Raw genomic sequence first — 26,961 nt, forward strand, 5'->3', positions numbered from 1 at the left:
AGAACCTAGTGGCAGATACACAAAGACATTTAGTGGTCACAAACCCAGTGTTTCAATCAATCAAAGACATTTATAGAGCGCGCTACATACCCGTAGGGTCTCAAGGCGCTGGGGGGGGGGGGGGGGTGCCGCTACTGCTCGAACAGCCAGGTCTTCAGCTTCTTCCTGAAGGAGAGGTGGTCTTGGGTCAGGCGCAGGTCGGGAGGGAGGGAGTTCCAGGTCTTGGCGGCCAGGTAGGAGAAGGACCTTCCTCCTGTAGTCGCTCTTCGGATGCGGGGGACGTCGGCGAGGGCGTGGTTGGCTGATCGGAGGTGGCGTTTGGGAGCGTAGAAGTTGACTCGGCTGTTGAGGTAGCTCGGGCCTTGGTCGTGTAGGGCTTTGTGTGCGTGGGTGAGGAGGCGGAAGGTGATTCTTTTGTTGACGGGGAGCCAGTGAAGGTCTCTCAGATGTCCGGAGATGTGGCTGGTTCGTGGGATGTCGAGGATTAGTCTGGCTGAGGCGTTCTGGATCCGCTGGAGTCTCTTCTGGAGCTTGGCGGTGGTACCGGCGTAGAGGGCGTTGCCGTAGTCCAGTCGGCTGGTGACGAGGGCCTGGGTGACGGTCTTCCTGGTCTCGGTGGGGATCCACCAGAAGATCTTCCGTAGCATGCGAAGGATGTTGAAGCATGCCGATGAGACGTTGTTGACTTGCCTGGTCATGGAGAGGGAGGAGTCCAGGATGAAGCCCAGGTTGCGCGCATGGTCTGTCGGTTTGGGTGCGGTGCCCAGGGCGGGAGGCCACCAGGAGTCGTCCCAGGCGGAGGGTGAGGAGCCCAGGATGAGGACCTCCGTCTTGTCCGAGTTCAGTTTCAGGCGGCTGGTCGTCATCCATTCGGCTACCTCTTTCATCCCTTCGTGCAGGTTGGCTCTGGCGGCGGCGGGGTCGTTGGTCAGGGAGAGGATCAGCTGGGTGTCGTCGGCGTAGGAGATTATGTTGAGGTTGTGCTGGCGTGCGATGGCCGCGAGGGGCTCATGTAGACGTTGAAGAGGGTGGGGCTCAGAGAGGATCCTTGAGGGACGCCGCAGATGACTTCGGTGGCCTCTGACTTGTACGGTGATAGACGGACTCTCTGTGTTCTTCCGTCGAGGAAGGAGATGATCCATTCCAGCGCCTTGTCCTGGATTCCGACGTTGCTGAGGCGCTGTACTAGGGTGCGGTGGCAGACAGTGTCGAATGCCGCGGAGAGGTCTAGGAGGATGAGGGCCGCTGTTTCTCCGTTGTCCATCAGGGCTCGGATGTCATCGGTGGCGGCGATGAGGGCGGTCTCGGTGCTGTGATTGGCTCGGAAGCCGGACTGTGAGGGGTCGAGGGATCCATTTGTCTCGAGGAAGGTGGCCATCTGCTTGTTGACGGTCTTCTCGATGACTTTGGCTGGAAACGGGAGGAGCGAGATGGGGCGGTAGTTCTTGAGTTCGGTGGGGTCCGCTGTGGGTTTCTTGAGAAGAGCGCTGAGTTCGGCGTGCTTCCAGCTCTGAGGGAAGGTGGCGGTGTCGAAGGATGTGTTGATGATGTCTCGCAGGTGGGGTGCGATGACAGCGTCAGCCTTGTTGAAGATGTGGTGAGGGCAGGGGTCAGTCGGTGATCCGGAGTGGATGGAGTTCATCGTGTGGATGGTGTCTTCGGTGCTGATCGGGGTCCAGGCGTGGAGGGTGGTGGTGGGGGGTGGCTGTTCGGTCTTGGTGTTCGATGGTTGGTTGTTGAAGCTGTTGTGTATGTCCGCGATCTTGTTGTGGAAGTATGAAGCGAGGGAGTTGCAGAGGTCTTGCGATGGGGTGATGTCGTTGTTTCCTGCGCTGGGGTTGGATAGCTCTTTCACGATGTTGAAGAGTTCTTTGCAGTTGTGTGCGTTGTTGTCCAGCCGGTCCTTGAAAGCAGTTTTCTTGGCGGCGCGGATCAGCTGGTGGTGCTTCCGGGTGGCCAGCTTGAAGGTGGTCCTGTTGTCTGGTGTAGGTTCCCTTCTCCAGACTTTCTCGAGGGCTCGGCAGTTCTTCTTGGAGCTCTTGAGTTCGTCGGTGAACCACGGGGCTTTCTTGCTGCCGGATCTGCTGGGCGGGGTTCTCAGCGGGGCGAGTTCGTCCGCGCAGTTGTTGATCCACTTCGTGAGGTTGACGGCGGCCTGGCTGGGGTTCGCTGAGTTGGCGGGAGGGTGCTGGCTCAGGGAAGCGGCGAGCTGGTCTGCTGTGATCTTGTTCCAGCTTCTGCGGGCGGCCTGATGCTGGTGGTGGTGGGTCGTCGTTCTCTTGAAGGTTTCACTAAATCACAGAGTTTGCAAAAGCTAAATGGATTTTTAGTGAGTACTAAATCTATTTTACAATTTGATAAATGCTTGCTGAATCACAAAATGGGTTAGAAATGCATACCAAATTGGAAATTGTAAGGGGCATGTTTAAAGGCATCCCTTCCAAATTGCGACTCAGAATGCTATGTATCAATGTTTTTTTACTAAAATTTCAGTTGCAAACCAATAATATGGTACCAACTCCTCATAGGAGGTGGTAACCCATTCACAAAGGGGTAGAAGTCCTTTTTTAAACTATGTTTTTGTTTAAACACAGCCACTTCCCTTAATGAAAATGCGTAGCATTAAAAAAAAAAGTTTTATATATATCTAAATGTGAACACAGGCATGGTCGGTCACCATCCCTGTGATGGCATCCAATTTTGACAATTTGCAACCTACCGCTCGAATAGTACTGAGCTGGGTCAAATTGTGACATAGAATATGGATTTTAGCAAACTGACATAACAGTATATAGGTTGGTTTACAGAATCAGAATTGATTTACAAAATGTCTTTTTTTTTTTATCAAATCTTAGTACATCTGACCTCTAGACCATTAAAAATGTACTGTACAAACTTCCTGTAATTCCCATAAGATTTCTCTCCACATCCCTTGCAGTAAAGTGCTCCAACATCCACTAGAATATTAGCAGAGAAATAGACAAGAGTAATATACAAATACTTTGAAAAAATCCATCTGAACCAGGTCCCTGCGTTCAAAAAGGCTTGGATGTGGGAACATGCCATTTCAATGCAGGACGTATAGAACTGGAATTTCCTACTGCTGCCTCTCAGGACAACCAAGATCCTTCAAAAATGTTCAAGCTTTACTCTTCCTGAAAGTCTAGGTTATCTGATCTGGTTCACTCTGGTGGTTGCCATAATTAAGTTTCTGTTTTAAGTGCATATAGGTATCACAAGCATATAGTTACTGGCACTTGACAAAGGAAGAGAAAACAATGATGGACTACAGTTGCCATGAATGTGAGCAAGATATGTGACCTGTTTGGTTGATTCTGACATATAAACATTTTAAAATATGCAAATGAGATGGCTGACGCAGGTCAGCAAAGGTCAAAAGACCTGACAGAAGGTAAAAGAATTGACATTCTTGATTCATCTTCACCCAAAGAAGAAACACATTTAGAGTCATGTATGTATGTATATATATATATATATATATATATATATATACACAAATTATTTCTAAAGTACATGCCTAGCCAAAAGACAGTGGAGTACTGTATGCTGTACACTTCATAGGGACTGCTTTGCTGCCTGAAGCCTGCTCTGTCACTCAGAGTTCTGCCCTGCTGCTTGCACCCTGTTCTCATTGAACCCATGACTTCTAGAGGTGACTCCAAGTGCTAGTTGACTGATCCCTTGTTTAGTGCCTCAGAGACAGAAAAGGCTCCAACCATGTTGAACCCGCACCTGGACCCATCCTGAGTGAGTCCTGGCCCTCCAAGCGGTGCCTCTCCAGTCCTGGACGCTTGATAGTGGTGTAAAAGGTGCCAAATAGCCAAAATCCAATACTTGGGACTTCAAAAATGTTGGCCTAAATGTCTGAGAACTGAGAGGCGACCAGGACCAGACTGCTTGTGTGTCTGCCCAAGGCGCATAACCAGCTAGTCTAACTTTGCTGCAGCTTCCGCTACGTTCTTCTCTGCAGCAGCAAACCATATTTCGAGGCTCCTCATAGAAGCGACATCGAGCTTCATGGAGCCCTCGTTGGCTACAGCATGCAGCTGGAGATCTTTTTCTTCCTAAAAAGAGACTAAGGGGCATATTTGCAAAGAACTGACGTAGGGAAGTGCTGCAAGCCATTTTGCGCCGCTGCCCTAGATCACTTTGAAAGTGTGGGAATGCACTGCATTCACAAGATACAGTGCATCCCTGTCCTTTCTGCCTGCACAGTGCAGTTTGCTGCTGAGTGCCAATGTAGGCACCATTACACCATGGTGCATAGGTGTCTCTAATGTTGGCAGGAATGTTTGTCTGCAGGAAGGGACCACGTCCTGCACAAAAACAATCATAAGAGGCATTGCCCTTGTTCCACGTGTACTGCAGAATGAAGCACATGTGGAAAGAGTAAAAAACTACAAGAATTGTATATATTTCTCCTTTTTATGCTTGCTCTAGGGCGGCACAAGGTTTTGGCTCTGGCTCAGGTTTACAAGATATTGTAAATCTGGGGCAGCATCAAAGTACATGGGTGTGGTGTGGGAACACCCACAGCAACACCCATGAAACACCTCTTTGACACAGAGTAAGGCAAGGCAGCAACTAGCAGTGCTTTGACTTACTTTACATCTACATGGCCATGAAAAGCCATGCAGGGTGGCTTTACGTGGCCTTGTAGATATGGCTAAGTCCTGTGTGCCACCAAACATCACAAAAAGTGATATTACGGTGGCACACAGGGCTTGTACATAAGCCCTTAAGCAAAGAATTCTTCAATACGACTTCGGCCAGCGGCTACCTGATGACAATGCCTACTCCAAGAACACTACCAGCTCCTTGCCCCCTGAACTTTTCCTTCTCAGATATTTTTCTACAGAATTCTTCTATCTGAAGGTAAGCCAATATTGGGCACAACCCATTTCTTGCAGTCCGACCATATTCCATCGCAGTCGGACATAACTTTTGATTTTGCCCTTGTCTCGCACGACTAGATGCCTGCAGTTGGTTCTTTGATCTATTAGGTGCTAGTTTTACTATAAGCTTTAAAATATCATTACTCTGGTTCTGATGATTGGATTTTCATAGCTTTGGTTGTAAATAATTGATAGCAATGTAATCTTTTTTTCTAAATTGGTTTGGGGTTTTTCTTGGTGTGTGTTTTCACTTTATTACTGTTTGTGTGCTGCATAAATACTTTACATACTGCCTCTAAGATACGCCTGACTACTTTGTGCTAAGCTACTAGAGGGATAAGCACAGATTAATTTAGATACTTTAGTGCTTCATCCTGGTGTGGATTGTGGCTGTTGCTCTCAGACGTTTCACAACTCAGTCAATTAACAAACTAGTTTCTCGCACTCATTGTTTTGTGACCTGCTTCAATTTTTCCCCCATATAAACGTAATAATCTACAAGTCCACTTGCAAGGCTCTGTGCTTTTTTTTGATAAACAACCAAAGAGCCTATGAGATAGAGGACGCACCTAAAGTGTAAGGGGCATATGTATCAAAAAAGACTTTTGCGATTCTCAAATTGCGATATTTAGAGAATCGCAATTAGAGAATCGCAAAATGCAATGTATGTAGGATACGCAAAATATTTTGCGAATCCTACTTATTCCTTATTTGCAGTTTCATATTGAGATTCACAAATAAGGAATACCTTCCCATTCTTTCCTATGGGCTAGGAGGCCCATAGGAATGAATGGGAAGACATTCTCAATTTGCGATTACCAATTAGAGAATAGCACATTGAGAATGCAATTACTTTAGTGTAGTTCCTACTTTCCCAATAGGCTCTGTGCATTGGAATAACATATACTATAGTTTAGATGTAGGACTGAGGTTGACCAGTTCTCTATTGTATATATTAAACTCAATTGTGAGTGCCAGCTAGCTCAGAGGTCACTAGAAACCTTCTCGAATTCACAAGAAGGGATTCGTTTCTGACAACCGCATAAACATGACAACTTTGTTTCCCAAGAATAAGAAATCAATCTCTAGAGTCGCGGAAACAATAGATAGCTATTTTACTCAGTCAATCGTGCATGCTTCGTTTCACCAGAGGTGCTGGGACAATAGAGACACGGGCGTTTTCAATAAAATGTATTTATTGAACAGTCTTCTTTCTCAAGCATAAGAAATGTACTGCTACAATCGTAATACTGGTTATAAAGTACAAGGTATATAATACGATAAGTATTATAAAGCAGTACTGTAAAAGCATGAAATGGTTTCTAAGCCATAAAGTACCTAAAATGCATAAAATACATACAGTGATAAAATAATGATTAAAAGTACTCAACTGCTGCTTCTAAAATACGCCTACCCCCGTGTACCTAACCTAAGTCTAGTACAAGGGAAGAAGTAAGTGAGGTGTAGCTTAAGTTTAGTATTCTTTGCCAAGAATCTATTCCAAGAATTCTCTAAGGGTCTAATCAGCTTGTTACCTTGGTTTAGAATGAAGGAGGTCTTGTATCTCTCTCTCAGGACTCGATTTCCCAGCAACCCGCAAGGGTAGCCTGGAAACACTGGAGCTGGATTTCTCAGCAGGAGAAAAGACAGCGTCTCTCAGTGCGTCAGCTGGAGGGTCAGCTTCCTTCGGCACTTGCTGCTGCAGAGCGTCAGGCAAGTAGATAGTCGATCTGCTCCAAACCACTCTGTGTTTTTTATCTGGGCAAATCTAGGCATATTTATACTTTGAAGGTGCCGAGTTTGACGAATGATTGGACTTAATACCGTCATTAAAGACTCAGTTCTTCGAAAACTCCATGATTTCCTAGATAAATTAGTATTCAGGCAAGGGGAAGTCCCTAGCTGCTGAAGGCGGGTTTCTCTAAGAAATCGTTGTTGATTCTTGGAACTTAGTGGAAGTAGCCATGCCGTATTTGGCCTGCATAGGCTCAGTCTAAATATGGTAATGATTTCTATGCCTATATAAGGATCGGGTAATTTATACCTATATAAGGGAATGAATCTGGAAAATAACACTAGGGTCCTAGATTCATTTACAACACCCACTCCACGATTTTAAGTTCAATAAAACTAAACGTATAAGCACTGAGCATATCTAAGGCTAGTGTTTACAATCCCACCCAAAATACAATTTGCATTTGAAAATGCTTGTTTACATGAAACTAGTATAAATTGTATGAAAAAACAAACAGCTTTCAACAGATATGAAGCATAGTATGAGAGCATACATTTTAGCATAAAACATAAAATTACATTCATGAAATGTCTCTTAAGTTTTACAAAAAAAGAAATCGAGACTAACCCATAGTATGATTAGGCCAAATATTGTCATTGTGAAGTTTTTTTATTCACAAGAAATCTTTAACCTCTAAGAATCGTTCTACTTTAAGCAGATCACTCTGTGCCAGTTCTATTTTGGAAAAAGTTCAAATTGTTAGACGGTTTGTTTTGAAACCACAAAGGCCGAATTTCAGAGTTTAGGGAACTCTGTGTGCATGAATCAAAAGTTATTCTCGGTGTCAGGAGAAAACATCAGATCGTCTAGGCTGGCAAAGAAAGCGTCTACCATGGTAGGTGAAAGTGGAACCACTTCAGTTAGCAGGTCAAATGTGCATAGATGAGTATCATCGCCGTCAGTGTTTGATGCATTAGCAATGTCCATAGAAGAAGGTACCTGTGTGCCTGTAGTGTCAAGTATCTCACCCTCAGTAAGACTTGCCTGTGAGACCTCAAAGAATGCCGTCATCAGAATTGGCAGCCGTTGCGGGCAACACGATGCAAAGCATCAACATCCGATGGCAGGACTGATGGAAGTGTAAGACAAAGGTCCAAAACGCATTCCTCTCCTCAAAGCAGGCATCGTAGAACAGGTAAGATGCAATCTTACCAGATTGGTCTGAACGATAGAAACCAAGTTGTGTTCAGATCTCTTAAACGAGCAAAGCCAAGAATCTGTGTAATTCTCTCACGATACCTCATGGCAAGGAGGCATTGTTTCATGGTAGTCTGGGTATCCTTGGTGACCGGACTTGCCATATCGGAGCAGAAGTAATAAAAATAGAATTCCTGCTATGAGTCCCAAGATGAGAGGCAGACCGCTGAACACAGAGTGCACTAAATTTGGAAAAATGCAGAGACTGCTTCAAATGGTGTTAACAGTCCCGAAAAAATTGTCTTAAATACATGTGTGATGCCACTGGTATCAGTACAAAAGGGGGTGGTAATGGACGGAGCATCTGAATCAATCAAACACTCACACCCAATCAAAAGATCTGGGTTTAATCCATCAACGTTCTTTAGCCCACTCTGCCACCCCAGTTCAGACATGGCTAGATGCAAATCAGTCTGACCCTGTGCCTCATGGGAAGAGTCCCGCCCGAACTGCCAAGCCATGTCTTCCTTGGACTGGAAACAAGCTTCCGAGGACCGGTTTCTGGCATTCCAGCCGTCTTCAGCCCGTCTTGCTTGAATCCAGTGGAAAAGTGAGCAAGGTACTCACGTCTGAGCATACCCTGCCACACTTATGGCGGCCAAAAGCGGTACAAAAGGGGGTGGTGATGGACGGAGCATCTGAATCAATCAAACACTCACACCCAGTCAAAAGATCTGGGTTTAATCCATCACCGTTCTTTAGCCCATTCTGCCACCCCAGTTCAGACATGGCTATATGCAAATCAGTCTGACCTTGTGCCTCATGGGAACAGTCTAGCCCGAACTGCAAAGCCATGTCTTCCCAGGACCGGAAACAAGCTTCTGAGGACCGGTTTCTGGCATTCCAGCCGTCTTCAGCCCAGCTTGCTTGAATCCAGTGGCAAAGTGAGCAAGGGACTCACGTCTGAGCATACCCTGCCACACTTATGGCGGCCAAAAGCGGTACGAAAGGGGGTGGTGATGGACGGAGCATCTGAATCAATCAAACACTCACACCCAGTCAAAAGATCTGGATTTAATCCATCACCGTTCTTTAGCCCACTCTGCCACCCCAGTTCAGACATGGCTATATGCAAATCAGTCTGACCCTGTGCCTCATGGGAACAGTCCACCCCGAACTGCCAAGCCATGCATTCCCTGGACCGGAAATAAGCTTCCGAGGACCGGTTTCTGGCATTCCAGCCGTCTTTCGCCGACTTGCTTGAATCCAGTGGCAAAGTGAGCAAGGGACTCACGTCTGAGCATACCCTGCCGCACTTATGGCAGCCAAAAGCGGTACAAAAGGGGGTGGTGATGGACGGAGCATCTGAATCAATCAAACACTCACATCCAGTCAAAAGATCTGGGTTTAATCCATCACCGTTCTTTAGCCCACTCTGCTCAGACGTGAGTGTCTGCTTTTCCCTGACTAGATCCCCAATCTTTGGAATCCAGATAGGTCTTGCTGGGAAAGGTGGTTTTTCTTCAGTAATTGTTGGCTTGTGTATCGTGTTACTCAGACTTCTTGTTTCATTTAAGTCCTATAAAACAGCCAAATGATCTTTGACATCAAAGGGTTTTTGTTCCACCACTGAAGTTTGACAATTGAGGTCTTCGATTATCATTCTAGTACCAAATAGTAATTGTTATAGAGTGATTCCACCCAGAGAATTTCTTGGCAGATTGTTAAGACTACGCTGGACACTTATTAGATGTTTGACCCACCCATCACCCGAACCTAATACCTTAGCTGTGATGGATTGCTTTATGTCACGGTTTTTTCTTTCCACTACCGCATTACCCTCAGGATGGAAGGGACTAGAATACCGCAAGCAACGCCCAAACTAGCCATAGCCTTTATGTAAGCTCGAGAGCTAAACGCAGGACCCTGGTCTGAATGTAGCGTGCCTATTGCGTATGTGCCGATAAAGACTCGCAAATCCTTTATAACAGTTCTGGCGTCTGCCGAGCGCTGAGGCCACATCCAAATAAATCTTGTCCTAGTAGTTGTGGGACCGCATCTGTCCATCGAGACATTGGTGTGTAGATAGCCTAATGCTGTCTAGCAATGGTCTCTGAACTGGGGTGGCTACACTGTAGTCAGGTATCTGGAGGTCTTCAAAGCTGTGATCTCTGCAATAGACATCGCAATTAATTCCAAATTTGTAAACTTGAACACTCATTCCTGGCCACAAGTATATCTCTTCTAATTCTATTAGAGATTCTAAGATCCCTCGATGTCTCAGACCCTCTCCCATATGTGCTTCGTGTACCAAAGCAGCTCTCCGGTTCATGTTTGGAATTACTCTGTCACCTACTCCAGGGATTTGAGCAAAAGGAACGGAGTTTGCATCAATCATGTATGTATTACTGAGTAGATAGCTTACAGGTGACGCTGCATAGCTATACAAACAAAGGAAGAGTGTCCGTCAGTGAGACGTGGGTGTGATCAAGATAGCACGTATTGGTATGAGGCCAGCTATAGTTGGTCAATATACTGGGCTAACTTTCTAGAAAAAACAAATTATTTCTTCAAGAAACCCTCACTCACCCTAGTGGTGACATGCTTCATCATCGGGTCCACTCGGGAGATCGAGTACCTCCCGAGTGTGCTACGACGCCAGGAGACTGCGGAGCGGGTTGTTGTGAGAGTGAATGTGAAAAAGAAAGTGTAGTTAAAAATGTCAGAGGTTGTCCCAAAAAATCATTTATTCGCTGGTCAACTTGACATATTAAAATTAATGCTATGTGCAGGGAAACTATCCACAAGAAATACAGGTGTTTCCCTGTTAGGGGAAGGTCAACATGTTTCTGCCCTTTAAGTGTGTGAGTTTACAGGGCTTTCGTCAGGACCAGTGAAGTGGGTGTTACCTCAACAGGTATAGGCGCGCTAAGGCCTACCCTGCTGTAGGTGTGAAAGTTAAAAACAGTGGCACTATGTGTAAAAAGTGCGTGAGAATACAAACCAAAGGCTAGGGATTTGCCTCAGTTGCGAGGAGCCCAAAAGTCTGCAAGTAGGTAAAAGACAGACAGACAGACAAGACACGAAACATACAAATGAGCAAATGGTCATTGATGATCACGGTTTTGCCATGCAACTTTAGGTGTGGCGTGGTACGTGCTAACAGACCTATCAATGGCCGTGGTCAGTAGGAGATCACATTGTAAAATGGAAGTTGTGCCCAAGAACGGTGGTGATGGGCCTCAACTAGGGCCAAGGTAGTGTGACCTTGCGCTATTTAAAATGGGGTGGTAAATGCCACGTGGGCTTGCAGTGCTAAGTACGGCCGTGTGGGCAGCCCTGTAGACTGTCCATATTAGTAACATTACCTAAGAGGAGAGTATCGGGGTTATTGCCCGAAGGGTGAATGTAATATACCAAGGCTGCGTAATAATAATGCGCAGCCCTGCTGGCCGTGAACTGGAGAGCTTAAAGTGGCACACTAAATGAAAAAACGGTGGCAGAGTCCTCACTTGTATTCAGTATGAACCACGCCCCATAGATTCAGAGGGGGGGTGGGAGCGACAATGGCACACCCTGTCAGGGTAAAGATAGACACACACACAAAGGAGAGATTACGAATGGTAGGCAGGAGCTCACACCCAAACACTTATCTGGTACTGAAGTCTGGTCGCTTGTACATACGCCCGCAACGCTCGACACCCTCTCGGCACCTAGCTGTCCCCGCTGGATCTCGTGGATCACGAGCGAGGGACGAGCCCGGCGCTAAGAGGGGAGGCGTCGGGACGCAGTCCAATCGCGAGCCTGGTTTAGAACGAGGCTTGAGAAGCAAGCCCCGCGTTAGAACGAGGCTTGAGAAGCAAGCCTCGCGTTGGCGCGTAACGAACTCTGTCACGCGTTAGCTGGCAGAGAGGTGAACAAAGCACAGACAGTGCGCCTGCGCGTGCAGGCTTTTAGTTGGCCAGATCGAGGCTTGACAAGCAAGCTGTCAGCCGGGGATTAGAAACGAGGCTTGGCTCATCTCATCAAAACAAATGAGCGAGTGGGGAAACGGACCCGATCAGAAGGATATACAACAGGGGTCCGTTAAGTTAAAATGTTATAAAATTAACATTTAAGAATAACTTGACAAAAAAGGTGGATTTAGGTTCATTAGCTATTTGGAGGACAAAGTGTTGGAGTATCCACTTTCACAGTTGTCATATGGGGATGAATGAGTTACGCCCACACAAATTAGTGTACTGTGGGTTATACCACGGGGGTACAGTTGGTTGATGTGGGTGAGGATCACCATGAGAAGGTGGAGTTTGGGGGACAAAGTGTTGGAGTATCCACTTTCACAGTTGTCATATGGGGATGAATGAGTTACGCCCACACAAATTAGTGTACTGTGGGTTATACCACGGGGGTACAGTTGGTTGATGTGGGTGAGGATCACCATGAGAAGGTGGAGTTGTTGAAAATAGGGAAGTCGCAAAGTTGGGAAAATACAATCCAGGCACTAGGAAGGTGTTACTATTTCAGAACACTGGCCCAAGGTATTTGGTCATTTAGACCATCATTATGAGTGTTGAGTCTGTACACCCAGCGTTGCTCTTTTTCGAACAGGATATTGTCTCTGTTCCTGGGGTTGTTGACCTGTTCAATTACCGTCCAGAACATATCATTGGGGGTATGATTTGCTTGCAGAAAATGTTCGCTGAGTTTGGTCGTTACTTTCTTGCAGCGAACATTGCTGCGATGTTCGCCAATGCGTGTCTTAACTTTCCGGGTTGTCATGCCTACATATCTCTTGGCACACGGGCAGGTAATCAGATAAACCACATGGGTGGAATTGCAATTTGTATGGGACATTTGTGTCCATACCTTCCCCGGTTCCAAATTTAACTGTTTAGTGTGAGTTGTCAAATGACAGACGCTGCAGTCGGTGCATGGAAAGTGTCCAGTTACGGGGGGTAAATTCCATGGTTCAGTCACAGATCTAATAAGTGACGATTGACTTGCTAAGGGCCTTGTGTGTACCAGGGCATCCTTAATACTCCTGCCCTTTTTAAAGGAAAACAATGGTTTCTCCCAGTTCCCGATGCTACTGGTGATAATTCTCCAATTTTTGTTTATTGACTTTTTAACATTGTCTGATAGTGTGCTATATGTTGTAACACACGTCAAAGGGATCTCTGTGTCCAACTTTTCGTTCTCTTCCAAAAGGGCTTCCCGGGGTTGGTTCCGGGCCCTGAGCTGTCCTTTATTGAGGATGCCTTGAGGGTAGCCTCTTTGTTTCAATTTGACAGTTAGGTCCTTGGGACTTGGGAATATGTCACACCAAAGGCGTTTATTCTACAATGTGCAAGGATGGCACTCAAAGAAAATTATTTTGAGTATAAGGGACAACTGTACCTCCAATGCACAGGGACCTCTATGGGCAGCACCTTCGCTCCTAGCGTAGCGGGGTTGTACGTGTACGATTTCGAGACTAAACATATTCTGCCCCCTTCGAACCCTTTTGCCTCCTCCATAGGCCTATGGAAGAGGTACATAGACGATATTCTCATATTATGGACGGGCACCGAAAACAACCTCACTGAATTTCTAAGCTGGGTCAACACTCTTGACCCCTATTTAAAATTCACAAGCAACTACAGCAAAGAATCATTAGTCTTCCTGGATGTGGTGATTAGGATCAATGGAACAGCTCTCACTACTGTGACCCATCACAAACCTACAGCGAGGAACAACCTTCTACAATTCAGTAGTTTCCATCCTAGACCTCTACGTGAGAACCTGCCCTACGGGCAATTTCTCCGCCTTAGAAGGAACTGCAGCAGTACTACGGACTACAAGAGACAGGCAGAGGACCTAACTGTCAAATTGAAACAAAGAGGCTACCCTCAAGGCATCCTCAATAAAGGACAGCTCAGGGCCCGGAACCAACCCCGGGAAGCCCTTTTGGAAGAGAACGAAAAGTTGGACACAGAGATCCCTTTGACGTGTGTTACAACATATAGCACACTATCAGACAATGTTAAAAAGTCAATAAACAAAAATTGGAGAATTATCACCAGTAGCATCGGGAACTGGGAGAAACCATTGTTTTCCTTTAAAAAGGGCAGGAGTATTAAGGATGCCCTGGTACACACAAGGCCCTTAGCAAGTCAATCGTCACTTATTAGATCTGTGACTGAACCATGGAATTTACCCCCCGTAACTGGACACTTTCCATGCACCGACTGCAGCGTCTGTCATTTGACAACTCACACTAAACAGTTAAATTTGGAACCGGGGAAGGTATGGACACAAATGTCCCATACAAATTGCAATTCCACCCATGTGGTTTATCTGATTACCTGCCCGTGTGCCAAGAGATATGTAGGCATGACAACCCGGAAAGTTAAGACACGCATTGGCGAACATCGCAGCAATGTTCGCTGCAAGAAAGTAACGACCAAACTCAGCGAACATTTTCTGCAAGCAAATCATACCCCCAATGATATGTTCTGGACGGTAATTGAACAGGTCAACAACCCCAGGAACAGAGACAATATCCTGTTCGAAAAAGAGCAACTCTGGGTGTACAGACTCAACACTCATAATGATGGTCTAAATGACCAAATACCTTGGGCCAGTGTTCTGAAATAGTAACACCTTCCTAGTGCCTGGATTGTATTTTCCCAACTTTGCGACTTCCCTATTTTCAACAACTCCACCTTCTCATGGTGATCCTCACCCACATCAACCAACTGTACCCCCGTGGTATAACCCACAGTACACTAATTTGTGTGGGCGTAACTCATTCATCCCCATATGACAACTGTGAAAGTGGATACTCCAACACTTTGTCCCCCAAACTCCACCTTCTCATGGTGATCCTCACCCACATCAACCAACTGTACCCCCGTGGTATAACCCACAGTACACTAATTTGTGTGGGCGTAACTCATTCATCCCCATATGACAACTGTGAAAGTGGATACTCCAACACTTTGTCCTCCAAATAGCTAATGAACCTAAATCCACCTTTTTTGTCAAGTTATTCTTAAATGTTAATTTTATAACATTTTAACTTAACGGACCCCTGTTGTATATCCTTCTGATCGGGTCCGTTTCCCCACTCGCTCATTTGTTTTGATGAGATGAGCCAAGCCTCGTTTCTAATCCCCGGCTGACAGCTTGCTTGTCAAGCCTCGATCTGGCCAACTAAAAGCCTGCACGCGCAGGCGCACTGTCTGTGCTTTGTTCACCTCTCTGCCAGCTAACGCGTGACAGAGTTCGTTACGCGCCAACGCGAGGCTTGCTTCTCAAGCCTCGTTCTAACGCGGGGCTTGCTTCTCAAGCCTCGTTCTAAACCAGGCTCGCGATTGGACTGCGTCCCGACGCCTCCCCTCTTAGCGCCGGGCTCGTCCCTCGCTCGTGATCCACGAGATCCAGCGGGGACAGCTAGGTGCCGAGAGGGTGTCGAGCGTTGCGGGCGTATGTACAAGCGACCAGACTTCAGTACCAGATAAGTGTTTGGGTGTGAGCTCCTGCCTACCATTCGTAATCTCTCCTTTGTGTGTGTGTCTATCTTTACCCTGACAGGGTGTGCCATTGTCGCTCCCACCCCCCCTCTGAATCTATGGGGCGTGGTTCATACTGAATACAAGTGAGGACTCTGCCACCGTTTTTTCATTTAGTGTGCCACTTTAAGCTCTCCAGTTCACGGCCAGCAGGGCTGCGCATTATTATTACGCAGCCTTGGTATATTACATTCACCCTTCGGGCAATAACCCCGATACTCTCCTCTTAGGTAATGTTACTAATATGGACAGTCTACAGGGCTGCCCACACGGCCGTACTTAGCACTGCAAGCCCACGTGGCATTTACCACCCCATTTTAAATAGCGCAAGGTCACACTACCTTGGCCCTAGTTGAGGCCCATCACCACCGTTCTTGGGCACAACTTCCATTTTACAATGTGATCTCCTACTGACCACGGCCATTGATAGGTCTGTTAGCACGTACCACGCCACACCTAAAGTTGCATGGCAAAACCGTGATCATCAATGACCATTTGCTCATTTGTATGTTTCGTGTCTTGTCTGTCTGTCTGTCTTTTACCTACTTGCAGACTTTTGGGCTCCTCGCAACTGAGGCAAATCCCTAGCCTTTGGTTTGTATTCTCACGCACTTTTTACACATAGTGCCACTGTTTTTAACTTTCACACCTACAGCAGGGTAGGCCTTAGCGCGCCTATACCTGTTGAGGTAACACCCACTTCACTGGTCCTGACGAAAGCCCTGTAAACTCACACACTTAAAGGGCAGAAACATGTTGACCTTCCCCTAACAGGGAAACACCTGTATTTCTTGTGGATAGTTTCCCTGCACATAGCATTAATTTTAATATGTCAAGTTGACCAGCGAATAAATGATTTTTTGGGACAACCTCTGACATTTTTAACTACACTTTCTTTTTCACATTCACTCTCACAACAACCCGCTCCGCAGTCTCCTGGCGTCGTAGCACACTCGGGAGGTACTCGATCTCCCGAGTGGACCCGATGATGAAGCATGTCACCACTAGGGTGAGTGAGGGTTTCTTGAAGAAATAATTTGTTTTTTCTAGAAAGTTAGCCCAGTATATTGACCAACTATAGCTGGCCTCATACCAATACGTGCTATCTTGATCACACCCACGTCTCACTGACGGACACTCTTCCTTTGTTTGTATATCTATTGATTGGGGACTAAGAGTGCCTCTGAACCCTGTCTCTCCCTTTGTTGATCGACGCTGCATAGCTACCTTCCATTGAGGCTTTGACTGCTAGCATTGTTTCACCGTCTATTGCTCTTTTCGAGCAATTGATTGTAGCTACGGAAGCTGTTTGCACAGCTGCCTTCGTGGTTTCATCAGCCAATGAATTCCCTGCAACGTGAACACCATCACGCTGATGACTCAGTGTATGAATCGGATCACTGACAGAATTTCGACCTCATAAATAATCGACCTACAAGAATATCGAGTCAATAATATCGAAGGCAAAAATATCGACATCCTATCTACAACATGGTAAGTACACAAATTTCGAAAAAATAATATAGATGTAAAAAATATCGATGTTAAAAATATCGATTTTTTTTCTTGTAATATATAAATGTAAAATTAAGTATATAACACTAATAAATAAAATATACATATTTAAAAGTATCTAATAATGTTTAAAATTAATAAATAATACATATATATGAATAATACATTAATTAAATATATACAGTAAATATATAATATCTATGTACTGAACAATAATTATTAATAATTATTTTAATAATTTATAAATTAATAAAATATATTCTAAATTAGTAATACATTTACAAACATAAAACAATAACATAAATAAAATGTAAGTAATATAAAAAATAAAATAAACATTTAATTTTTTTACAATTAATCATATAAAACGTTGGATAGTGTAAGGGTAAAAATTACTACTCCTACTCCAGAGAGTGCAACAGTAAGGAAAGCGTTTGATAGTGTAGGGGTAAAATTACTATTCCCACTCCAGAGAGTGCAACAGTAGGGAAAGCGTTGGATAGCGTAGGAATAAAAATTACTATTCCCACTCCAGAGAGTGCAACAGTAGGGAAAGCGTTGGATAGCGTAGAGGTAAAAATTACTATTCCCACTCCAGAGAGTGCAATAGTAGGGAAAGCGTTAAATTGTGTAGGGGTACAAATTACTATTCCCACTCCAGAGAGTGCAACAGTAGGGAAAGCGTTGGATAGCGTAGGGGTAAAAATTACTATTCCCACTCCAGAGAGTGCAACAGTAGGGAAAACGTTGCATAGCGTAGGGGTAAAAATTTCTATTCCCACTCCAGAGAGTGCAACAGTAGGGAAAGCGTTGGATAGCGTAGGGGTAAAAATTACTATTCCAATTCCAGTGAGTGCAACAGTAGGGAAAGCATTGGATAGCGTAGGGGTAAAAATTACTATTCCCACTCCAGAGAGTGCAACAGTAGGGAAAGCATTGGATAGCGTAGGGGTAAAAATTACTATTCCCACTCCAGAGAGTGCAACAGTAGGGAAAACGTTGCATAGCGTAGGGGTAAAAATTTCTATTCCCACTCCAGAGAGTGCAACAGTAGGGAAAGCGTTGGATAGCGTAGGGGTAAAAATTACTATTCCAACTCCAGTGAGTGCAACAGTAGGGAAAGCATTGGATAGCGTAGGGGTAAAAATTACTATTCCCACTCCAGAGAGTGCAACAGTAGGGAAAGCATTGGATAGCGTAGGGGTAAAAATTACTATTCCCACTCCAGAGAGTGCAACAGTAGGGAAAGCGTTGGATAGCGTAGGGGTAAAAATTACTATTCCCACTCCAGAGAATGCAACAGTAGAGAAAGCATTGGATAGCGTAGGGGTAAAAATTACTATTCCCACTCCAGAGAGTGCAACAGTAGGGAAAGCATTGGATAGCGTAGGGGTAAAAATTACTATTCCCACTCCAGAGAGTGCAACAGTAGGGAAAGCGTTGGATAGCGTAGGGGTTAAAATTACTATTCCCACTTCAGAGAGTGCAACAGTAGGGAAAGCATTGGATAGCGTAGGGGTAAAAATTACTATTCCCACTCCAGAGAGTGCAACAGTAGGGAAAGCGTTGGATAGCGTAGGAGTAAAAAATACTATTCCAACTCCAGAGAGTGCAACAGTAGGGAAAGTGTTGGCTAGTATAAGAGTTAAAATAACATACTTAGAAATAAACGATTTTTGTAGTTATAAAAAAATATCAAATAAATATAAACCATATACAATACCTATACTTAATTATAAAACACATGCTTAGCAAAATATATTTTACCTAAAATAAATTTAAAATAATACCATATAATAATTTTTAATCACCAATTAATAATTAATTAACAATTATATTATTAACAATACAATTAATTTTTATACAGTATTAATTAATTAAATTAACTTTACTTCCCACCATATTTCCCTATAAAAGCACTACCCACAACATCACATATTTATCCATTTATGAATTAATGAAAATTAATTAGCAAATATTTAAAATTAATTAACTATTAATTAAAATTAATTACCAATTAATTACATTTATTTTTTAATTCCTACTAATTATTAAATAATTAACCCTAATTAAATTACTGCCCACCCAATTCCCCTATAAACCCACATCCCGCTACAGAAAATATATATCAATTAATCAATTAATTGTTTTTTCTTCAATTAATTAATAATAATTAGCAATTAATTATAATTAATTAATTAATCCTACTAATTATTCATCAACTTACCATAATTAAATTACTTCCCACCCTATTCACCTATAAACCCACAACCCGCTACAGAACATATATATCAATTAATAATTTATTTAAAATTATTTTCCTATTATTTTCAAATAATTACCAATTAATTATAATTTATTAATAAATCCTACTAATTAATAATCAATTTAACATAATTAAATTACTTCCCACCCTATTCCCCTATAAACCCACAACCCGCTCCGGTACTAAAACATACAATTTTCTTATAAATTAATTTCTTTTTATATCAAATTAATACACATATAATAGTAATTATTTTAAATACTTAAGTTAAACATATAACACATACATAATAAAAAACTATAAAATACTACAAATATCGATATTAGTGTCATCGAAATTAGTAACATCGATATATATGCTATCGATATTACTAACTTCGATATTACTTACATCGATATTAAGAATTTCGATATTACTTACCTTGGGTCGATATTCTGTCCTACGATATTCTTGCCTTCGATATTATGCTCCTTCGATATTTCAGACTCGATATTATGGTAGGTCGATATTTCCTACTCGATATTTTAACTGTGTACCGTATGAATCACGTGAGTCTTTTGTAGTTCTTTCTGTAAAAGAAGTACTTGTTCCCAAAGCATTTTATGCTTGATTGTGCCACCTTTTGCGTCTTTGAAACCGTTTTGAACCCAGTTCTGCAGATATTCATTGTAAGACTGGACGCAGTAATGCAAATTGCACACTGTGAGTGTGGGGAATTCGCAATCGATATTTTCAAGCACCATCTTGAAAGCCTGTAGTTCAGCTCACTGAGCTGTACAGTCTCCGAGTGATTGAATTTTAGTGACCATAGGTCTAAATTTACTTCGCGCCAGCGACCTTTAACAATCGCGCACGCAGCACTATAGGCTTGTTTACCCCCAATTGCGGGCTGTGCTGATCAGTCTGTATGGATTATACATCCGTAATGTTCTAGAGGCAGAATCTCGGTCGGCAGAGGACAATCGTGTTCATATGGTAGGAATTCTTGTGTCTTTAAATAGCGGTCAAAGATGTATTCATCGTCTGTTGCAGCAAGAGATTTAACCCATTGTATCCATCTCGGATTAAGGCTTTAGCATTCAGAATGCTTGCTTTTGTCACTGCTTCTAAAGCTGGTACAGGTGTAACAATCATTATGCATTTACCCTGTGCTAGGGCTCTCTCCTTTGCTACTGCAGTTTGAACCGCTGTCTGAATTTTCTCTGTAGAAGTGAATTTTACTTCAGCTTGTGTGTACAAGTTCGATTTATAAGCTATTGGTACCTTTTCTCCTTCATTAAAGGTTAGGTACGTGAATCCGCATCTCCCTAGGATGATTCGGATCACAAGGTTGCGCACATTGTCGCATGTCTCTAACTGTGTTTTTGCTAACATGTCTGTTTGCACTGAACGCAAAATTTCTGTGTGTGTTTGAGTCCAATTAGTTGGTCTGAAATCAGGTTTGATTAGTTCGTAGAGAGGTTTAACCCTTTCTGTGTAGTTTAGAACATAAGCTCTTCCAAAATTCAGGAAACCTAGAATTGATTGTAAGTTTTTCAGTGTTTTTGGAGGTTGGAGCAGCGCACATTTCTCTAGAAAGGTAGCTGGCAGGCTTTTGCCTTCACTTGAAAGTTCCTTTCCTAAAAATAGGACATTGAGGTGGGCAATTTGTGATTTCTTAAACTTGAATTTTTACCCTTCAGACGCGAACCCAAGTATTATGGTGTTCACTCTTTTCAAGTGTACGTCCAAATCATCGTTTGTAAGATAGATGTCATCGACATAAGATAATGCCTCATCATCATACATTTGTAGTAGCTCTGTTACCCTGGCTGAAAATAACCCTGGACTATTCGTGAATCTTTGGGAAAGACGGCAAAATTGTCTCTGTGTCCCCATAATTGAGAACGCCGTCAAATGCCTGCGTTCAGGTGCAATATTTTGACAGAAAAACCCATTTGAAATATCTAATGTGGTTTCATATTTTTTTCCGCACAATGTTATTCATCAGTGGGGCACTATGTGCATTTTGTACTGCAAATGTTTTGCAACAGGAATTTAAATGTCTGTAATCCAAAACTAGACGATATGAATTGTCTGGTTTGGAGACAGGAAACAAAGGATTGTTCATTGATGTGGTGCATGTTTCAATCACCCCTTAGTATTCAAGTTGATTTAAAATCTCCCTGACTTGTTTTTAGGTTTCGACCTTGGCGGGGGCACTGCGAAGCAGTGCCCCTCCCAGTCGAAAGCTATTGTTTACTATATGGGGGACTTGAATCCGCCCCTTCTTCCATTGGCTAGCTCCATAAATGGAGGCTAGCCATTGGAAGAGATTGGCCATCAATCACGCTTTCCAGTGAAAACGCGATTCGGGGGCGTTTCTCGGGCTTTTTTAAGCCCCGCCCCTTTGTCCCGGGACGCGCTGTGATTGGCTGCCGGCCCGGGACACCCCGTGACGTCATTCCCCGGGCCGCGCTGTGATTGGCTGCCGCCCCGGGACCTGACTTGTTTTAATTTCTCATCTCGCCATATTTTCAGTTTTTTCTCCCAGGTGCGTTCCTTTTAATTTACTTCCCAATTTATTTTTTAACATTCCATACATTCTCCTTTAGCCACCAAGTCCACCCTGATTTATCCAGACTCACTCACTTGGTTAATATTTAGCACTCTTTGGTTCTAAACACCTTTACGTTTTCTCCTAGTCTGACTGCACTGCACAGTCCGCTTTCTTTGCTCACGCATATTACTTTCACTTAAGAAGCATGCACGCATGGTCGGCGTCTTCCGGGTCCCTGTATACTCGGACCGGGGCTAACCATTCTCACGCGTTTGATTCTCTCCATGGCTGGTAAGTGGCTTTGTTACTTGTCCAAATTGTGCCTGCTTTCCACACGTTCAGGGCTGAGGTTTATACACATCGACAAATCACGCGCATGTACTATTTCGGTAACTTACGATTTCCTTTGTTTTCATTTTGCCTCGTATCCCTATGGCACCCGGTGTAATTTCCCATTCTTCTTCTTGCACTCCGTTTCAATTTAATATCATTTATCACCCTCATTTATTTCTTTTTACAGTCTTTTTCCCTTGGGTGTTATATCCTTGCTGATCACGAAGTGGCACACTCCATATGCATTTTAATTTAGAACCCTTTCTTGCCGACTTTCATCTAAAACCCTTACATCTGTATATTTTTTAATTGATACTAACACCATTGAACATCTTTGACTCTGGGCCTTTTTCAAATCTTTCTTTATTTTCTTTTTCCAATTATTTGAATTCTCTGCAAGCTCCTAGCTATCAGCGTCCTATAGCATATTCTCCTTTTCTTCTTTTCCACATAGATTCCCCCTAAAGAAGTGCTAATTCGCACGAAATGCATCGGGGTCTATTCTATTCATGGAGTTTAAATTCATATGAAATTTGGATTCGTATTGTTTTCATGCATCAAAACGGCATTGAAATATGATATAATATGAAGAAATGGAACAGTTTTGAATACTTTTCTGAGTGAATAAATCTAAGAATACATCGCTTACACTAAGATCGAATTATTGTGATACTTTCTCATGCACTTGTGTGCACCAAGAGTGCCCAGGAATAGTCCTTACCTAATGTAAGCCTCTCTATATTATTCTTGATATATGGGTCATACTGTAGCGCCCAAATATTTTTAATTAGTATCTCATGCGGGTAAACGATTCTTTCTTTTATTTAAAAGCTTTTTGCAATTAATAGATGTAACGCAGCTATGATCTACACCCGTGTTTAAGTAGGGGAATTTATAATCTTTGAAACGTATAATCCTTGTTTATTTAATAATTTTGTCTTTATCCCGTTACCGACCCCCCCTCTCCCACTCTCCGTGTGCCCGTTCCCGCCCCGGCCCCCTCCCTCCTGCTCTCCGTGTGCCCGTTGCCGCACCACTTGTTATTATTCAAATTAAGCACTGGATGCTTATAACATGAACATTAGGAAGAGTTTGCCTGCTTCTTTCTGCATCCTGTGATTCAAGGCACATTGGGAGGGAGGGGTGAGGGGGGGTGAGCAGACACCAGACCAAATTGAGAGTGTGCAAAAGGCCGCTTTTATTGAAACAGGTGCATATTTACAACAATACAAACCTGGCAAACACCTCACAAAACTAGTCCTCACTAAATAAGATGTTACCTTACAACCCCAAACGTCAGGCCCGCCCCTAACACGTCACAAACCCCGCCCCCACCCAGCACAACATAATTACAATTCAAACAATACCAAAACCTGATAATCATTTAAATATCATCCCAACCCACCGCATAACATCACATTCCAAAAATTACCCACCAACAACTTACATTACCCAAAACCTTGTAACCACCCCACGAAACAACTATTTAAACTTTTCCAGCCATAGCCCAACTTTAGCAAAATCCCAACAACCTTCATGTCCCTGCTGACCAAGAACGCCCAATTTCCGCACGGCACCTGTTCCAAGCGACAATGAACAAAATTTTTTACCCCATATCCACCTGCTCCGACAAATGACCCGAAAATTATGGAAGCCATAAACAAATAAATAAATAAATGAATTTAAATAAATAAATAAAAGACCCGGGGGAAAAGGAAACAGAGCTAACCGAAAATAGGGAGGGAGGGAGGGAATTTTTTTTCAGTTAATCTAATGAGCTCCCGGCCACCAGGTCATTCAGCCTAAAATGGTGGTCGGGAGGAGGAGCCAAAGAAATATATAACTGGGCTCCCTCAGTAGGAACCGAGGGAGCCCAAAACAAGCCCAAAAGCAGCCCAAGGCTGGCGCTCCGAGGACACCCCCCCACTAGCCCCTCCCAATCAGCCCGGGGGTGGGGACCTCCCTACGGTCGGCTGCCCCCCCCCAAGCCCCCCTTGGGAGGGAGGGGTGAGGGGGGTGAGCAGACACCAGACCAAATTGAGAGTGTGCAAAAGGCCGCTTTTATTGAAACAGGTGCATATTTACAACAATACAAACCTGGCAAACGCCTCACAAAACTAGTCCTCACTAAATAAGATGTTACCTTACAACACCAAACGTCAGGCCCGCCCCTAACACGTCACAAACCCCGCCCCCACCCAGCACAACATAATTACAATTCAAACAATACCAAAACCTGATAATCATTTAAATATCATCCCAACCCACCGCATAACATCACATTCCAAAAATTACCCACCAACAACTTACATTACCCAAAACCTTGTAACCACCCCACGAAACAACTATTTAAACTTTTCCAGCCATAGCCCAACTTTAGCAAAATCCCAACAACCTTCATGTCCCTGCTGACCAAGAACGCCCAATTTCCGCCACCCAGAAAAGAGGGGGGGAAGGAATTACCCTCCTCTCTTTCTGCCCCCCAAAACTAACCAACCAAGGAACCAGAAAACCTCAACCCCAAAAATTCTGAATCTTCAAGCACCTGGAGAGCACCTCTCGCAATTCCAATAAATATAAATCCATCCCTATCCGAGACAAATGAACCCCATCGCTGCGAAAAAACTCCATAGTGTCATAACGGATGTCCTTATGGGACACCCGCCCAAAACCCAGATCTCTACAAAAACGGGAAACCTCCAAATTCAACTTCCTTCGCGCCTTATCAACCGCCCTAGGCTTGATCGCACCCCTCCAGGTTCTTCTAGGGACCAACTCTGTCCATAAAACATGGCAGCCCGCCCATTGTTGACGAATAAGGGAAAGATCCTTCTTCATCGCTCTCAATAAAACCACCCCTTTCACCCCACAAAGGTCATTCTCACCGAGGTGCAAGAGCAATACATCAGGACAAATACCCCCCACCAACCAGGAATTCAAGGCCGGAATAAGCTCCCTCCAGATCATACCTCCCTTCCCCTTCCACACAACATTGAACAAACGAGAATTAAAACCAAGCGTGGGACCAAAATAGCTTCTTATAGCTTGATCTTCCGCGCGCCTAATGAAGGAATGTCCCACTATCCAGATCGTCATGACAGAAGAACGGGGGCCGGCCACTGAACCTGAAAAAGAAAAGCAGCATCAAACTCTAGAAAAATTATCATCCGCAGGCGCCAAAACAGGATCAGTACGCACATAGCGCCTAAAACAGTTGGAGGACCAACGCCCTAAAGACATAATGTCCTGCTGCGACCAACCCCTGTTATGAGCTTCCGTTGCTGCCCCAATCCTGAAAGAATACTGTCTCTCATCCAAGCCAATGAAACGCAGCGCTTTACGCAAAACTATGCGCAGTTGATACTCAGTCACCCTGGAACCATCCATATGTTGAAAAACAGGGCCCTCAAAGGCGGCCCCCGAACAGTCCCGCAAACGCCTGGCCCACCTCAAAGGACACGTCTCAGAAGGGAAAGAAGCTTCCAGCCAAATGCCCCTCCCCCTGCTGTGTTGATCTGTTTTTGCCCGAGCCAACCAGACGTGCAACCCTGTCTCCAAAAAGCGAACATTCCCCCACCCCACCCCAAAAGTAACTTTCGATCCTAGTAACTCAGAAACTCTGAAAGCACGAAAAAACATCCAAACCATAAGAGTAGAAAACAGACAAACCTCAAACTCATTCAAACAAACTGAGGGCAAAACCTGCAAAACTCGGGCCAATGTCTGCCAAGACAAAGGTTGGCGAACCATTTGTTCCCTACCCCTCTCCCTAGACCAACCTTCCAGCATGCGCTTACCCACCTCCCCTGCTGAAGGAGAATAGCCCCACAGTAATTTGCCCATGAACGCAATACCAGCCAATTTTCCAGCAATCGTCACACGTGTCAAACACCTGTCCATCAAGTGAAGAATGAACTGTACCACATCTTCAGAACGACTCCAGCCCGGAGCGCGCCAGCCGGCCCCAGATTCCAAAAACTCTTTCCAGGCCAATTCATACGCTGCCCTGGTGGAAACTGCGAGCGAACCTACCACCAACTGCAAAACCCTGTCTCGCCTACAGTCCACAGATGTTCTGGCATGCGGGTCGGCGTCCTGTCCGCCTCCGAGGCTAGCCCATGGAATCTCTCCCACTGTGAACGAGACAAAGCATCCGCAATGTCATTGTCCACCCCAGGAATGTGTAAAGCCTTAAAACTGATGTCATACGTCAAGCACCCCAACACAAAGACTCGCAAGAGCTTCAAGATGTGAGCATCCCTGGCCGACTGCCGATTGATAATGTCCACCAAAGCCTTATTATCAATTCGAAACAGCACTTTTTTGTGAGCAAGCTCCTGACCCCACAAAGTCAATGCCACCACCACAGGGAAAAGCTCAAGGAAGGCAATACTCCTGCCTCCGTTCTTCCACGCAGCAGGCCACTGTTCAGCGCACCATCTGCCCTGCCAGTAAAGACCAAAACCATCACTGCCTGCAGCATCTGAAAAAATTTGGACGTCCCAAATCCAATTCTCTTCTCTGTACAGAGGAATACCATTGAAAGAGTGTAAAAAGGCCACCCACATCCGCAGATCCTCCTTAACACCTGCTGACAAGCGGACGTGATGGTGAGGTAAAAACTGACCAGACAGAGCTCTACCCAGACGCCTGCAAAACGTTCTACCTGCCCTGACCACCCTACAAGCAAAATTAAGATGGCCCAGCAGCACCTGAACTTCCTTCACTGTCACCTTTGCTTTGTTCAACATAACATGTAAGAGGTCCAACATTTTTGCTTTTTTATCCACTGGTAAGCGTGCCTCCATAACAGTAGAGTCAATTTCGATCCCCAAAAAAGACATGGTCGCGCAGGGGCCCATTGTCTTTTCCGGTGCCAACGGCACACCTAAAAATTCCATCAGAGT

This window comes from Lissotriton vulgaris, chromosome 2_1 (assembly GCF_964263255.1).
Source record: "Lissotriton vulgaris chromosome 2_1, aLisVul1.2, whole genome shotgun sequence".
Lineage (NCBI taxonomy): Eukaryota > Metazoa > Chordata > Amphibia > Caudata > Salamandridae > Lissotriton > Lissotriton vulgaris.